General features: G+C 41.9%; 1 protein-coding gene across 1 annotated transcript in view; it reads right to left on the bottom strand.

Moving 5' to 3' along the window:
* MDGA2 (MAM domain containing glycosylphosphatidylinositol anchor 2) overlaps positions 1 to 17,911 on the bottom strand; it is a 389,857-nt gene that overhangs the window by 33,401 nt on the left and 338,545 nt on the right. The window lies entirely within an intron of this gene.

The following is a 17,911-nucleotide window of genomic DNA, read 5'->3' as shown; positions in this document are numbered from 1 at the left end:
AAGTTAGCTAGCTGTTGCTTAGAGGTACTTCTGATTCCTTACAGTGGTCTACTGTAAAAATAATCCCTATTACACCTCATCTTTGGATAAGGAAATACTGAAACGGAGACTTCAGCAAATAATTTTAATAATTAATACTTCATGTTTAAAGGTTACAATTACCAAAACTAGTCATGAATTTGTATCAAATTCAGTTGCTGCTTTAGGTTATCACCCTTTTCTACAACCACCCAAACAAGAGCAATAAAAAGCTGTTATTTATTTTATCTGTTATTTTATTCATTCTGAAAGCAAAACAATTTGATTTTTCATTTCAGTATTATGCATCCTAAGCCAGTACTGGATATTGGTATTTCTCCACGGGAAGCAACACACATCTTTTTGCCTTGCAATCAACACCAGCTCTGTTCTAATTCTTATTTTTACCATGGAAACCAGAAAAAAAACCCCAAACACCTCAAAATTGTCACTAGGTTTGACACAAAACGTCCCCTTGCCTGATTTTTCAGCTCTGCTGTTGAACAAATAAATAAGGAAAATCAGTATCCACACAGCTTTTGGCATATTCAGCTTTCAACCTTCTCTTTCCATTAGGAAAATAAGCCTGAAAGTCATGCTGGAAGTGAGGTGCCTGCATGGAGGCATCACTCCCAGAGCCTGGGACGTGGTCCAGGTCCCAGAGCCAGGTCCCAGAGTCGGACCCTGCCAGCAGCCTGGACACCACCGCGGAGCCGCTTCCCAACCCTGGTGTGAAACAGCAACAGGACCCTTGGCTGACAAATATTAAAACTTGAAAATAAGCGTAGCAGTTGAGCTCCTTTACTTGCTGATGGGATACAGAAAAAAATGAAGGTCAGATCTATATGGAGTCAGGGAGCCACGCAACCAGCTAAAGGAACAAGGGTTTTCTAGCACAACATTTTTAAAGGTCTACATGATTCTGAAGCACCTAACACCAACACTGAAATGCCCAAGGCACCCTACAAATAGGATTTAGAATGCTACAACGCCTTAGGCTTAGGGCAGTTCGAAGTCCTAGCATGAAACTGGGGAGGCTCTGCAAAGCCAGCCCCCACGTAGGAGGCACTCAAAGCTCTTGATCACTCACTGCTTGGCATTAAAGCACCAAGAAGAACCCAGCCCTCTGCCCCTGCTCCTGCAGCATTGCCTCTCTGCTTCCAGAGGTCTGGGCATCTCCTCCGGCTCCCTTGAATGGGAAGGAGCCAAATCTGCACCACCCACTCCCTCGAAATCACCTGTACAGCCTCTCCCTAACATTCAGGCAGTGCATTTTCATATTACCAAGTCAAGATCGATACTTCAAAGAGAGAATACACAAGCAAACACAACAGTAAAACATCTGCCTACGTGTCAGTTCATGTGTCCAGAGCTTTAAACCTAGTAAGAATTAGGATTTGCTTGAAAAAGAATTTTTGAAGGAGGAAAATTCTTATAATTAAAGCCATTTGCCTTACAAAGATAAGGATGAAATAGATTTTGGGAAATTTACTTTGACCAAGCTGAAACAACAGTTTTCCAATGGTTTGTGAATACTTGTAAAGCACTGAGGAAAAATCACATTAGTTCCTGGAGCATTTATTAGCATTATCACGTGCTTAACCTGTAATTAATTTAGCAGAGCATACTTATGTTCAGTCAATCCAGAGCACAGAAGGCTTCACAGGGACTCATTTTTTCTTGGTTGCCTTTGAATATTTAGAAATCTTTGTTCCCTAAAGCTAACAGAAAAGCAAAATGTATTTCCCTGACATCAGAGAAAGGGGACTGTAAAAGTGTGGCAATGTTTTATTGCACCATATCCTCTATGCTGTCAGTGAAAGGGTATTTATTCTTTGCCTGTTGTTGAGAAACACTACATTCTCTAAAAGACTTGAAAATATAGATTTCTTGAGAAATTAATCCTATTGGATGATTAAATATTGATTGCCTATATGCACAGTTATGTTTATAAAAAATAAACACATCCTTAGTCCATTGTACTTGGCCTATTGATTTCAACCATAAATTCCTTAATTGACTCAAAAAGTCAGACAAGCATCTCTTTAATTAATGACAACTGGATGCAATGTAAATTAATCTACTGCATACTCCTATAAAAAACTGTGGCGGTCTTTAAAGTCATTTCTTTACGATTTGTAACAATGACGACAATTGATTTTCCTTAATAAAAAAAGAGTTTTCTTTAGCTGTTATATATATAAAATAGCACTGTTCGGTTCATGAGCAAATACTTCTTCTATCTACACACTGCAGAGGGAACACTCCTGTGGAACACTCCTTTCCGCTGTGGAAATCCAGTGGCTGCACTTCTTTAACAATTTTGCCCAGCAATATAATCAGAGCTACCTGATTTTGAACATAAACCTTATCAGGTAGGTGGCTCCTGTGTCATCTTCATTTCAAAGGATAGTTACGGCCCTGAAATGACTCACAGTGACAGATATCTGTAATTCAGGCAAAACCAACACGGCCAGCTGCAAAGCATGTTCTGCCACGCTTATCATCAGTTTATTTTCCACTGTGCATCGTGTAATACTGCTCTTGATGACATCTCTTTTCTTTTTTGATATTTTCACACACAATCAGTGGAACTGCCAAAACCTCACATTTGTTTCCGTGCTGAGCTGGTACCTGCTCTCTGCTCTCCTGCAAACGCCAGCCGCTGTCGGAGCGACAGCAGCCACAAGGTCAAACCCCGCTCAGAGCAAGCACGCCATGGGGTTTGCTCCCTGGAGCCAGGGACATACTCCGAGCCAAAGCGTCCTGAGTGAGTCTGGACACCGTTACGGGGTGGAGATGTTTGCTGGAGGAGCACGTGGCCACCCCTCCGCTGGGCAGGACCTCTGCTGCTGGGTGCTCTCGCCAGCACCCAGGGCTCAGCCTCCCTTCACCAGGCGACGAGGCATATGGAAACTGCAGCTACAGGATAAACCTCTTCTTTCCCTCTTTCTGCCTGGAAAACAGAGTATCTAAAGCACATTTAACAGTGGGCACAATCTTTTTCAATAGCTAACTTCTAATACATAACAACAATCGCAGACATGTAAACCGACTTTCTTCTTGCAGGATTACATTAACAATCACTGTATTTGCTCCGACCACTCATTTAACTTATTTTGTGTTTACCACGTTGTGTAAATGGTTTTATTTGATACACAAAAAAGCATTAAAAAAAGTTCTCTCTTTCTTTTTTTCTTTTTTAAGAAACTAAAAGTCTCTGAGTCTTTAGTAATTAGGAGCTTGGAGTCCAAAGATGCAGAATGTTATAGATGCAGTTTTTATAGGCTACAGATTGATGGATGAGTGGTTCAGATGTCAGAAACATCTGTCCGTGATCCAAATTTATGGCTTGACATTTGAAGAAGAAAGAGATGGGAACAATTTAAGGAAAGCTCGTATGAGAAAGCTGGAAGCTAGATAATCCAACAGTTAAGTCTTTTTTAAATATGTATTACACCTCAGGATTTAAAGGCAGAGTGGAAAATCGTAATCCAGGAAAAGAGAGATGTCATTTTTATCGAAGTAAAGTCAAAATACAGCACAAATATCTGCTAAAAACTTGTTAATTGGAAGATAAAATACACTGCCTTCTGTTTTTCCATACAAATGAATGATAATAAAAACATCTTTTAAGATATGAATTAGGACATTTCAGTCCATTTGCTAAGTAAATTGTAATTTAGATATTTCATAGCTGGAAGCTTCTTGTTGTTTCTTTGCTTTTAACAACTTTACACACAGGGACAAAAAGGATACTGTATTTATAATATAGGCATGACTTTCTTTAATCAGAAAGGCAATAAAATCTATCCCCGTTCACTTTTTCCTTTGTGGCAAATTTGATACAAACCTGTACATGCATGGGTATGAGAACTGTGATATGGCATGGACAGAAAATTACCTACTCCATTTTGCAGCCAGTGACCGTGCAGCCTTCACAGAAATCCCTTTCACGAGCACATAATATGTATTTGAATACATCTGACCCTGTACACTGCTGAACGAAAGCAGAAGTTAAAAATACAATAAAGCCAAACGGTGACCAGAAGGAAGCGTACAGAGAAGTGACCTGCTCCGGGCTGTTTGAAGAGACTTTCTCATTATCAGCTGACTGGGACCGCAGACATCTGTAGACTGAAAATAAAGGAAAGGTAGGAACTTTCATCTTTCAAATAACAAGCTTGAACAAGTTACTCTCTGGTTTACAGGTACCGGTTGACTTTTCATTACTTCTTTAAAGTGGAGTCGTTCGTTTTCTAGGTCACCGTGGCCGCATCGCTGCCGGCGGTGCAGGGAACGTGGCAATCTCCTGCTGAGGGACAGAGCAGCCACCATGGAGACCAGAGCCACAGACCCTTCGTGTCTGCTCCGGGAAAGCCTCATCTGTTTCATTTGCTTTCATCCTGCTGACAGTAAATATCAGAGAGCTGGAAGCACTCGCTTATCGCTGCTTGAATGTTTGCGCAACTTGGGACTCACTAACTATAAAATCTACCTGAATCTGTCTTTGGCCAAAAACAAATTATGGAATGGAAACACCTCCACGTGGTGCCCAGACAGCACCAGAACTGTTCTGCACAGCGGCAGGCTGCCGGCACGGATCTGCACCGGGAGCTGCAGGTGAAGCCGCTGCTGCCACCCACTTAGGAGCTGGTATGGAAAAGCACAAAAATATCCACAGCCACCCAGTCAAAACCAAGCATGTGCTCCGTGAAGCAAGAGCTTGAAGGTGAGGTCCAAAAGTGGTTTGTTCTGGGTGGATAAACTCTCAGGAGTGTAGAAACACTCTGAGTGATGTTTGGGACCTCTTTTGTATGCACTTTGAAAACATACAAGAGAATGTCAAGGCAATTCAACGTGTAGGGTTTCATGGCCTTTTAGCATAAAATCCTGAATTTGCCTATGTTCCTAACCTGATGCATGCCATGCTATATGAGTTTGCTAATTTATTTCATGAGCTTCAGACTCCCCCCATGACTGAACTCCACTTTATCATCGAACATTTAATGAAAGCAATTACAAGAGTCTTGACTACCTCCAAAGGCTGACCGGGGGACACGTACAAGGATGCTTTGAAATACAAAAAATTGGAGGAATCTGGGTCACTAATTCCAAAGCCAAATCCAAAGCTGAAATACATTAACGTCAGAATATTCTTCAGAGAGCTATTAACGAGACAGAAAAATGTTCCTTATGTGCAGACGACGTCTTGGCAGACCTCAGAACCTTCAGAAGCAAGTAGAGGGTGACCAGATCTATGCAGTCACCATGACGAAAGACACAGAAGGTTGTACTCATTCTTCAATTCGAGTCCTGAGCAGGATAGTTACAAATGAAAGGCTGTGTGCAACAGTGACCCTGAGAAATGGAAATTCCCTCTACTCTACACTGCTTTTTCCGTAAATGCTACAGGCAGGAGGATTTATAGTCTCCTGAGTTACACCGCGATACAAAATAGGTGTTCCGATGGTGTCACACATGTCAATTTTATTGCTGATTATTTTGAATGCATCCTCACTCCATGACTTAAACCAAAAAAGTGAACACCAGTCTGCCATTAATGATAGATGAAGTAATGTACTCACCAGCTAACTCTACTCTCAGTGCCAAAAGGGTCTTACAGATAAGAGGCTGCACCTCACACTGACCGTATTGCCCATCGACACTTCAGGACTGGCACCCGCTTGCTCCCAGTCCCTGCCACGGCACCCCAGTGCCGCCTTCCCTTCCCTGTGGTTGAGGTCTGTTCTGCTCCAGGATCAAAGCTCACCTGAGCAGTACAGTAAAGCTAATGTCTTCTGATTATCGTATTGAAGTTTAATATCTACTGTCTGTCCGGGCTATTGTTTTCTGTATCGTTTTGGAACTCTTATTGAAACAAAGTTACCTACAGTTTGAATAAAAATGTGAACACTACTAAGAAGACAAGTATAAAAACCTTTTAAAAAATAATTCTTTCTTCTCGTGGAACTTGGTAATAAAAATGCACTCAGGGCTGTAATGTGTGGCCCTGATCTCCCCACAACACAATGAGTATCTTCATTACTACCATCACCCATGAAGTCCTAACCCTGTTAGGTTCTACCATGCCATGTTTGGCTTGACCCGCTGGAGATGCATCCTCTCTGTTTGCATTTTTATGGAAACAGTGGAAACACCCGTTGACTGAAAGCGGGTGACATGATTTTGCTCTTGGTAAGGGTTACAATGTGCACTTCTCTAATGTGTGGAATCAGATCAGTCACAACCTTGAATGTGATGACACTGCATTCAAGTCAATATCTTTTTTTTTCCTCCTTAAAGACAGGATAAGATGTGATATAAACCAAGAGACTCCATTTTAAGACTTTAAAATTGGCTGGCTCCCAGATGAATTCACTAAAGTCTGTGGGATTAAACAGGAGCTGCACTGTTCCCAGCCCCAGCAGGCAGGTTCTCCTGCTCTTTTACTACTGCTAGACATCTACCAAAAGAGTTTTTCAATTTTTAATCCCTGTTTTGTTAGGCATTCACAAAAGGCGGGTTAATTATTAACTCACGTTAAGGCTAGTTTTCAGAGAAAGTTTTCTAATTCCTTCTCAGTGAAATATCAAATTCGAAGTTCACGTATTGGGAAACCGGGCTGGGGCCGACTCTCACACTTCAAAGCACACGGCATGGCCGTGTCGCGGGTGAGCTGGGCACTGCCAGCAATGCTACTGCCAACAGCACGGACGTGGTTTTGCATATTAAGCAGCAGGTTTATCTGCAATAGGCAGACCATTATTTGTACGAGGGCAACAAGAGATTAAAGTATTGAGGTGGCATCAAGATTCAGTTCCCAAGTTTAAATTAAACACTTTATGCTTATACCAACCACTACATTTCCATGACCAAGAAACTATCTATCCCAAGACACATTTCATATTGCAGTGGTGACAACTTAGTGAGTAGCCCACAACGCTACAACCTTCTCTGGATGGATCTCGAACGACAGGTAGTGCACGCCTGTCACTAGTGAACTAACTCATTTTCTTGTGATTTCTAAAAGCTATTTACGAATGACCATATTCTTTCACACAAAATAATTACATAGTGACAAATTAATGACTGCAATCAAGATGACAAACCCGACCCTTTTAAAGTAAAGCATGCTGGAGCTCTCCTGCTTAGTCAATACTGTGAACAAGCAAGGTTGTCTTGGTAAATGAACTGGAAAAACAAAGCTGCATTTTAAGCAACCTACATGAGTCTCTGCATAAATAGATCAACGAGTAATAATGCAATTAGACAAGCGCATGATGCCAAAGTGCATTTCTAAGGAAAGTGAACATACTGATTTTGCTTAACTTTTTAAGTAAGAATGAATTTTTGCCAATAAATAACAGCTCAACTGTCAGATATGAATGTTTCAACAAACCATTTCTTAAATACTTAAGACAATTGCTGCACGAGAGGAAAGGAAATAGCCACTAGATGTTTAACGAGGTTCTCAAAATGTAAATGTGATGTTTTAAATCAGCTCAAAAACACAGATGCATTGCAGTAGGGTGCTCATTTGCTTATTGAAAGGCAATATGGTTTGTATTCAATTTAAACATATGTATGTTTCAGAGAATAAAGAATTCTCTAACAGCAAAAGAATGGGTGAAGCAGTTGTCTTTAGGGACAAATCATCTAATCCCAACAATTGATAATTTTTGTAACGTACATTATGTGAGGAAAGCGCTTACTTAGTATATACACTGGCTAGTATGTTCAGATTTAGCTACAAACATCCCTCACCTAGGAGCAAGCAAAATCTGTATTTAAGGAATTGCCAACCTAATTGCATTATTAAAAAATGGATAATTCTCATTTACCATCTCTTCTCTCCAAACCGCAACTAAAATTTGCACAGGACTTTTAAAAACAAAGAAATCCTTCCTGGCCTCAGGTGGATGAATGGAGACAGTACATCACTGTGGAGCGGAAACAGGTTCAGTTTTGTAATGGCACTGCTCTTTTTTTTTTTTCTTTCAAAATCTATTTTTTACTATGATTTTTTTCCTAAATTACAGATATCTGTTTCAGTAAGGACAGAATTTATGGTGAGAGACAGCATGACTATGCCCAGTAAAAAATACCCAAGCGTCTAGCAGACATTTGGGATTCCTAACCTATTAGCTTAAGACCGATAACGAAGGTAAGACTATACAAAAGTAATAGCTGGTTTTGCAGAAACCTGGAGGCATGCCAGAGATGCCAGAGAAGCATCTCAGCAAGAGGAAGCCTTGGTCTGCAGAGTTCCCAGCGCTGGGGTCTGTCCTGCACCGGCTGTCCCTTATGCAGTCATTAAGGCTGCTCATGGGGAGCCATGTTGGTGAAGTCTCAGCTTTGATCATTGGTAAGTAGGCAATTCATCTAATTTTTATTTTTTACACCTAAAGATCTGCAGCGCTCATTTGGTAAATGCACTCATTAACAGCACTTGGGAAAATCCAGGCAGACCTCAAACAGATCTAATAGTTTCAGTTCATGCACTGTCTAGACGGGCAGATACTTATTCAACCTGAGTGCCCTTAGAAACAGGTCAGGAAGCTCAGAAGATAAATATTCCCTTTACAGGTTGCCAGAATTGCTCATCCCAGTGCAGAGGGGAGATGCTAAGAGGTGTGACAGCTTGCTTTGCCACTCAAGAGTACTTCCATTTGTTACCAAAGACCAGAAATACAGCAAATACTCAATACTTGGCCAACAGAAAAAACACTAACTGGACTTTTTTCACTGTGAAGTATCGTGCAGTGAAACTCCATGTTCTTGTTTGAGTTTGGTGGTGAAGACCATTGCCTCCCTTGGAGTCTAAGCTCTTTTGCCATGCTCTTTAACATTTTTACCAAGGGCTGCCGCTGCCCTCCCGTCACCTGGCCGCAGCGCTGAATTTGCAGATAACCTGCCCAGAATACCAGATGCAAAGCCTAGGGAAATGGAGAGATGTCTCAGGAGGGTGGTGAGGGGAAACACTGCACAAAGAAGTCCAGCATGAGGGTGACAGCATCTGCTCTCGGTGACATGGGACGTCCAGACTTCAGGTGAAGCGTCTCTGAGCGTGAATCTTGATGCTGTCTTTAAATATGCAGAGGTAAAACCCCTTTCCCAAAGCGAGCCCTACTAGCAGTGAGTATTTCTGACCTTTCTCTATGTTTCAGTTTCATAAAATTGTCTCAAAGGAATGCTGTGAAAATAAGTTCATTACAGCCCATGAAAAAAGGCACGGCTGTATCCTACCGACACAGGAAGAACACAGCAAATCTATCTTTAGAACAGGTCTTGAAGGTGGGAGAGCAAAGAAGACGTAAAGAGACATATGGAACAGTCATAGGGAAAGAGGTGAAGCTGATCCAGTGAGCAATACTTATTCAGCGGGTCAAACAGCTCTATTCTGGCATTATTTAATTTTGGGACACTTGATGATGTCAGAAATAGTGTTCTTCAAGCTACTTCTGCGTGCGTGAATGCAGCATGCCAGGGGAGATGCTCACTTTCCATGCAAGGGGCGGTGGCAGCAGGGAACTCACTGATGTGGGATGATACGAAGATCAAAAGTGCAAATAGTCCAAAGGGAACTCAACCAATTCAGGGAAGAGGGGTATGTGAGGGGACACAAAATGTCACAGTTGAGGGACAACCTTTGGCGCAGAGAACTTTCCACCTCCATTCCCCTTTGGGTTGCACCTCTCCTTCAACAGCCATGGCTTGTCTGGGGTGCAGATAAACTCTTGGGATAAAGGAACTATGCCTTGAGCAAGTGCAGCTATTGTTAAATTTTATCCTGATAGCCTAATATATTTTAAGAGGGTACCTGCAATATACTACGCAATTTATTTATGATTCTTAGGAATTGATGCTTCTCTGAAACTATCTTCAATAAACAGAATGCATCCTTCATCAGAATTAAATTTCTGTAACATTCAAAGGCCTCTTCAAAAATTTATTTATGCTGTATTTTACTATGACAAAAAGCATGCTGCATGCCAGACACACAACTCTTAATTGTCATGCACTTGCCTAAGGACATATGCCATAATTTTTATGTAGATCTTCAATTTTCAAAGTTTCATTGTTCTATTTCTCTGTTAGTTTTCATTTTTGCAAATCCTTTATATTTCTGAACAACTGTATGACCATATGAAATCAACACTAACAAGAAAACCATCGCTGTCATTTACAGATTTTTTTTAAACAGTCTTGCATTACAGGAATTTATATGAAGAATAAGGCAGCGTGTTGAAAAATATTTCCAAGTAATCATATTTTTCATTTTAAACCTGGATCTGATCAGCATCAAAACCCTGACAGCCTGCAGTTTGCGTTCATTGGACAACCACACAGCAGCAGGGTGAAAAAGCAGTCGTGAAAACATACATCCCATCTTATCTGCTCTTCTGCTGTTTGTACTGTAAGTGGAGCACGTTTTCATCAAGGGCCCAGCTTCTGCTGGAGGGGTGCCCATACACGGCTCAACAATTTAAAGAAAAGCACACCCTTGTTTGGACGGTGCAGAAGATCCGTGCAATTCAGGCACTCCACCTGCGGCTCTGGCTGCAGCACACACAGCCAGCGCTGTGCTTCAGTGCACGCTCAGGTACTCCAGGATGGGGAGTCTCAACCCTACCACAAGGGTCTAAACATAGTGAAAAGCAAATAACTCATTTAATAAAACAAATTCCTCCAGCTTGAGTAATTTCTCTCTCTAAATTGCTCTTCAGTTTACTCCATTTTCTCCTGCGTCTTTCCTAAAGTTTGACTGATACACTGCATTTGTCAGCAGTAATCAATTCATATTGCAGATTTTTCTGCTGAGACAGAATAAACGAAAGTTGAGTGTGACCACCATGCACAGGCTGAGGCTACAGCATGGGACTTGATTTTGGCAATGTTGGGGGACAGCACACGCTCCTGAGTACAAATAAGTGTGTATTTTTTTTCACTGAAGGGAAACGTGCAACGAAAGCCTCAGGTTATGTCACCGTCACTGCTTCAAGCACAAGAGCGTGATAACCTCCTCCTCCTTCCCCTGCAGGATTGGCCCTTTAGAGAATTGCTACTTTGCCATTGTTGGCTGAAGTCAAGAAGGAGACTGGGCAATAGAGATCTCTGCCTTCTGCAATGTATAAATATACACAGAGAAATGTATGGACACGCGTGAGACATCCTGAAGAGAAAGATTAGGTATTGCCCAAAAATGCAAGGTATCCAAGGAGGGTGATCCACAGAGCTTGCTATGAAGCTAGGGGATTCATACATCCTGCCCCAGGTTCCTGTTTTTTTCTTCTTGATTAACGCAACCCTGCCCTTCATTTTTTTTCCATAATTACATCTTTCTCCTTGATCGCTTCACATGCTTTCACAACACTGGTGGAACCCTCCTTGCCTCCTGCACCTCTCTTCCCCATCAGATCTGGCCAAAATGAAGAGCTGGGTTCAGAGATCACAGGGAGTAACTTTAGGACATTCTCGTGTGCTTTGTTTCCCTGAGAAACCAGGCTAAATAGTTAATATAAATCAGGTATTAAAATTAGCAATGAAATAGCAGGAGTTTATGCTTATATAATGAAAATCAAACCAAGGCAGTCCCAGCAGGCAGTAATTGCTTGGATCAAATGAATATGTCAGATTTTGCCTGTAAAGTTTTTTGAAGAAAGGGAGTTTAGTTTTACAGTCCACATTTTGTGGTAATGTGAATGGGCACTGCTCTGCCTGGGATGTTTTCTGTTTGCATCTCTAGAAAATACAGCCCACAGCCTCCAAAACAAGCTATTCTGGAGGCGCACAGTTCAACTGCCAGACCAGGGAGGGTGTTTACAGGCAGGAGCATCTTTGGGATCAAAGTCAGAACGTCAGGACCTGACAGAAAAAAATGTATTTATGTGTATAACTTTTACCTCTGAATTTCCTAAGATGGAATCAGTAGAATTTTTTTTTTTTTTTTTTTTCAGAATTATACATAAGCATTTGCCTAATCTATCCGAAGATTGGGAGATGTAACCGTTTTTAAATGGCTATTAAAAGCATTTGGTACAAATCTCAAATGAAAGCCCTCAGCTTGCTATTTTGAAAGGCAAGTCTCAGTCTTGTGAAGAATAAGCATAGGAGGTATCAGTATTGCAAACTGAAAATTGTAAAACAGAACCATTGCTTCTCTATTTCAACTTACCAAACCCAAGATAATCAATAAGAAACGTGCCTTTGCATGTCGCACTCGTTTTTTTGCCAAACTCTCTGTGTCTAATTTCACAAGTGCAGACATAACAGGAAAAAAGCAAAGCCTTGTTCAGACTTCCAAAGAGAAATGCACACTATGAAATATTCAGGACAGCTTATATCCCTCTGTAGAAGGCAGCTTAAAATTTTTCATGAAAACAACATAGAAATATTCCAATATACATGTGAATTTTCAACTCTCTCACTTCCTCCCCTGGAATTAATTACTACAGATGTGAGTAATTATTTTTGAATGGTTCTGAATACAATTTTTGTGTACATGTTGATGTATAGCGATTTTACATGTTCTATAGCAAACCAAATGAAAATACCCAGCTTGCAAACATCTTTCCCTTAGCAGTAGATTGTGTGATGACAGCACCATGATCCTGATAGAAGGAACATCTGGAGAATTACTACCCATCAGGTGAGGGCCTTGAGTGTGCTAAAATAAATAAATTTCTCATAAGTGACTTTAATTCTAAATAGAGTACTTCAGTAAATAACAATTTCCATTCATCTATTTCCATTTTCACTCTATAGGCAGAAAAATGGCACTTTTCTATTCTTGTGACTCCACTTCATCTCACGGGACCTTTCCTCTCCCTTTTTGACCTTCTTGGCTTCCCTGATACGTCATTAAACCAAGATCCACTTTTTTTCTCAAATAACTTTTCTAGCATTTGCTGTGCCAGTTTCCCTCAACTTCTCTTTAACCAATGCTTAAAATGCCAAACAAGTTTCTCCTGTGTCCTGCTTTCCTAGCATTAAATTATCCTCTTGTGCCTGAGATGTGCCTTTATTTTAACTCTAGTGACAAGGTAGCTGACAAGAAGCAATATCTGACAGAAATGTGTACCACTGTTCTGGTGATTCATACAGGGTGGAGTCTGGCAGCCCTATTCCAGGAATATTAAGAAAGATAAAGCAAGCCCCAGAGAACGAGGACTGGAGAGACAGATGGTCCCACAGAGGCAATGGGCCATGGTTACTGAGCACCACCAAGAAGAGGGTGGACTCTGAGCCCTAATTCACTGCAAACGCATGCCTGTGTGTCCGACAGCTGTACTCACAGAACACAAACGTGTCAAAATCCTTGTATTCTTAATATAATACTATCCCTTTTGGTCACTGCAACAGACAATGTGGACCTGTATCTTCAAGCATGAAATGTATTGCCCCACTCTCTACCAACAAGCAATCGTAGACTTCTACCTATTCCTCTTGACTATACCCAGCTCTGGCTGTATCCCTAATTTCCAACTTACTCTGCCATATAAGACTGCAGTAATCATAAATGAGCATCTCAAATGGACCTTCATTTGGGCTCCATGCATCTCTTATTTTTCTGCTCCAACCTGCATTCAGGTTTCCACTTCAGCAGCAGCAGTGGGAGCATTGCTACTGATACTCTGACGTACTAGAACAACGTGCTGCCCTTGGATCAGAATCACAGAATCGCAGAGGTTGGAAAAGACCTTTAAGATCATCGAGTCCAACCGTAAACCTAACACTACCAAGCCCACCACTACACCATGTCCCTCAGCACCTCAGCCAAACGTCTTCTTTTAAATACCTCCAGGGATGGTGACTCAACCCCTTCCCTGGGCAGCCTGTTCCAGTGCTGGACAACCCTTTCAGTGAAGTAAAATTTCCTAACAGCCAGTCTGAACCTCCCCTGGCGCAACTTGAGGCGATTTCCTCTCGTCCTATCGCTTGTTACTTGGGAGAAGAGACCGACCCCACCTCTCTACACCCTCCTGTCAGGCAGCTGTAGAGAGCGATGAGGTCTCCCCTCAGCCTCCTTTTCTCCAGGCTGAACAACCCCAGCTCCCTCAGCTGCTCCTCATCAGGCTTCTGCTCTAGAACATGTCCTCCTCTCATTGCCAGTCTGGAAAAAGCTCACAAAAACTGGGGGGAAATGGATGGGCTCAAGTCTTTCTTTCCCTTCTTTGGCATGGGGAACTCAGACGGCAGATGTGCTTGCACATGCCCAGATGTACCAGGATAGCTGTCCACCACCTTTATGCTTCCTAAATTTGGTCAACGTCCAGGAGAACGCATGGTAGTGAAAGGAATGCTTTAATCTTGACTTCCTATGGCTCCAGTGGCCCAAGAGAAGTAGATATTATATACATTGTGGTATTTCTTTGCCACCTTCCGAATCTTTCTTTATGCCAAAGGCTGGCAGCAGGACTGGCCACAGACTGAATCTGTTGTCCTCAAGGGCTTTCCTCCTTTTGGGAAAGGGACCAACCACTTCAAGTCCCTTTTACCCTGCCAAAATTGTCTAGACTGGTCTTACAAGAACTGCAAATCAGACCAGGTTCCTTGCTATTATCTTTCATCAACTAAATGCTTTTTTTTCTAAGCAAACAAGCCAGAAATTTCCATGAAGAGAAGACCACATCTGTAACAACTCCTTGGAGGGACAGGGCCTGCATGCATACTGCAGAGCTATGCTGTCTCCTCGAGACATGCTTGAGGGCTCTGAGCGCTGTCAAAGCACATGAACAGCAGCTCTTCCACTCACTCAGCAAGTAAACTCTATGGCCATTTACTTAGTGCTTCATTTTTTAAAACAGTTATTTGTCACTGTTCAATTAAAGAGGAGCACAGCCGTGTGCACTGCTTGGCGGCTAGATGCTCTGTCACAGCAGGCTTGGCAGATACTGCAGCTCAGCATCCTCAAAGCCGATTAAAACCCAACACCGGGAAGTGACTGTCCATGTGCTGCATCAACTAGAAACGCAGCCAAGAGCCTTGTGCTTGTTAAAAAATAACGTTAAGCACAGAATGAATCCCCAGAAGGCAACAACAGGAGTGTATGGGCTTAAGCAGAAAGCAAAGTGCTCTAAATAATTCCTGTTCCTCCCTGATTCTCCCAGGAGGGAGCATCTGTCATACACTACCATGTCAGCAGGACAAACTCGACGGAACAAACTTCTGCTCACCATCAGTGTGCTGGATATCCAGTTTGTAGCTTTAAATATAGGGGTGGGGGGAGAGCTATGCAATGATCTTAATGAAAGACATATAGATAACAAGCATATAAATGCAGTGATTCTTACAGATTTTCAATTCATTTCTTAAATTGATTAATTTTGTTCTTAAAACATGTATTTTCACTGTTACAAAGCAACCACAAAATCCTGAAGGTCCCAATAGCACAACGGCTGTTCCTGGCATCCCCGGTGAAATAGCTCGTACCTCCTGCTCGTACCTCTGCGTAAACAGGACTGAATTATTTTCATTGCATACGTCCCCCCCAGCATGGCACAGCTCTTTTGCTTCAGCATCTCTGTTCCACCTGCTTTCTGCCTGCACTATACCTCTGGCACTGGACATTTCTCTCTGGTAGTTTCTGTTGCCAGCAAAACTTTTCAAAACTCTGCTTGCCTGAGCTGGTCAAGGCAGAGACATCTCCAGCTCTACAACCTCACTATATGCCAACCAGTGGAGATACTTTCCTGTTGTTACAACGCTGTACAATCTCATTACTCCTAGCAGAATAAATTGCCTTTAAGGAAAATCCCTAGTCTGCCATATTCTATTACCAGCCTCCTTTGCCCTTTAAAAGTTTCATTATTAAGCACATCCTTTGCGTTGCTTTCTACAGCCACCTGGCAAATGCAAAAATGGAGCTAAACCACTCTGCATCTCATAAAAAACTCTTGTTTTTATAAAATGACATTAAAAATACTGTCCACATGTCAGACTTTAACAATTCCACAGAAAATTCAGCAAGCCCAAAACCTGCTATCAACTAAATATTCCCAAAATACTGCCTGGATTCTGTCTCAAGTGAAGCAGCAATGTACAGGTCAGGTAAAGAGGAAGCGAAGCTTGGGCTCCGATGTTCGCATTCTTAATACAAAAGCAATTTACTGATCAGATAAAGGTAACGGTGCTAATTGAATCACAGGCAGATACCAACACACCGACCCACTACACAGCCCACCGGCAGTGTTTTGCGATGCATTAGGAGATTAAAACAAACATTAAGAGCAGTCACTTTTTACAACAGCAGCATGCTGGGCTGCAGGCTGCTCTCCAGCTCAGACCCTCACTTTGACCCGGAAATCCTCGCGCCCTGTTTCCGCGATGAACTTTGCACGGACGTGAGCGGTGTTTTCTGCCGCTCCCAAAGGATGCTCATCCCCACTTTTATTGTTAAATAAAGCAATAGCAAAACACAGTAAAAAATACATTGCTAAGTCAAATAAACTATCTAAACACAAACAATTCAGAAGTAGCAAGTAGCAAGTAGCACTGCTGGTAGCAAGTACCAAGAGGTGTCGAAAAAAATAAGAAGTTTAATTATCACCCTTGTTTCAGGGGGAATCACTGCAATAATGGACAAGCGTGTCTGGACGGCTCACTAGGTTCTAAATCATCCACATTTTAAATGTGGCTTCAGAGAGACGAAAGGAAAATATTTTTATTAGCCTGACAGAGAGTGTTGTCAAAGGAATTAGAGTAAAATAACTCTAGATAATTATATAAATAGATAATTAAAAGTGAATTAAAATGAAATGGAAAAAAGAAGCTAAAAATCCTAATGCAATTAATTTCATTATATATTCTTTTACTTCAGCAAATTCTTTTTTTAATTTACTAATTCCTCTTGGGTACTGGGAATAACGGAACTGATTTGTGCCCAATGATGCAAACAGTTGCATAAACATGTATTAAAAGTCACCGATTTTCATTTCAAATTGGTTAGATTCAGGCAGAGACAAACTCTGAGTGAAGGAGAGCCAGAACCCTCCAGGTATCAAAGCCCTTCCCTGGACGCGTCCCAGTCAACTCCACAACTACCACGGAAGTTATACAAGCAAAAAACCCTATCCACTCAGCATAAATAACGTGCTCAAATTGTATATTTATTTTGCAGCTTACAAAGCTCATCCTAGTAGGAGATCTGTCGGATAACAAAACACCTTCTGCACTCACATTTTCAAAAAAATATGTCTTCAAGACTCTGTCTTAATCCCCGATCTCTTTCTCCCTGCACAAACTATTATTTCAGGAAATGAATATCCAAACTTATACTTTCTAAATCAATCAGTTGTGGTATTATTTAAAGAAAAGCAAGCTTAACAGGAGACTATATAACAAGACCAAAACAATATCAGATGGATTCTCATGAGTAAGCCGCAAAACATCTTAATTTGATTGCAGCAGGTCCAGGTTGGGAGTGGGAGCCGGGGGCACGTGCCCAGGAGTCGGGGTGGTGGGAGCCCTGCAACCCTGACCAGGCACGGCACGGCACGGCACGGCACGGCGCGGCAGCCTCCTCTGCCAGCGCACGGCTGAGCCAGACCAAAGCTGGCAGCCCAACTGGTAAGATGTGACTCGGAGGTGGACGCGGTGGCCAAGGAGGTGTTCATAGCAAGGAGTGTTATTTTCAAACCATGTATTTTTCCTAGAGAAAGCCTAGCAATGCCAAAACCCAAGCTCTCAGTGTCAGTCTCTGGCACGCTTTGTAGTGTTTGGCATGGACAGACTCTAGACAGGATCGCAAACAAGTGTTATGGCACAACAATTTTCTGCCTTTAGAACATAAAATTGTGAGATTTTGTATGGGCTTTGCTATAGGAAAGTGCAAGTCCAAAGATCACTTTGCCCTGCGAAGGGGAGTAAGCAGAAGTGTTGCCATTTAATA

This window comes from Ciconia boyciana, chromosome 6 (genome assembly GCF_034638445.1).
Source record: "Ciconia boyciana chromosome 6, ASM3463844v1, whole genome shotgun sequence".
Lineage (NCBI taxonomy): Eukaryota > Metazoa > Chordata > Aves > Ciconiiformes > Ciconiidae > Ciconia > Ciconia boyciana.
Note: the sequence above shows the minus strand (reverse complement) of the source record. Positions and strands in the feature narration are given on the sequence as shown.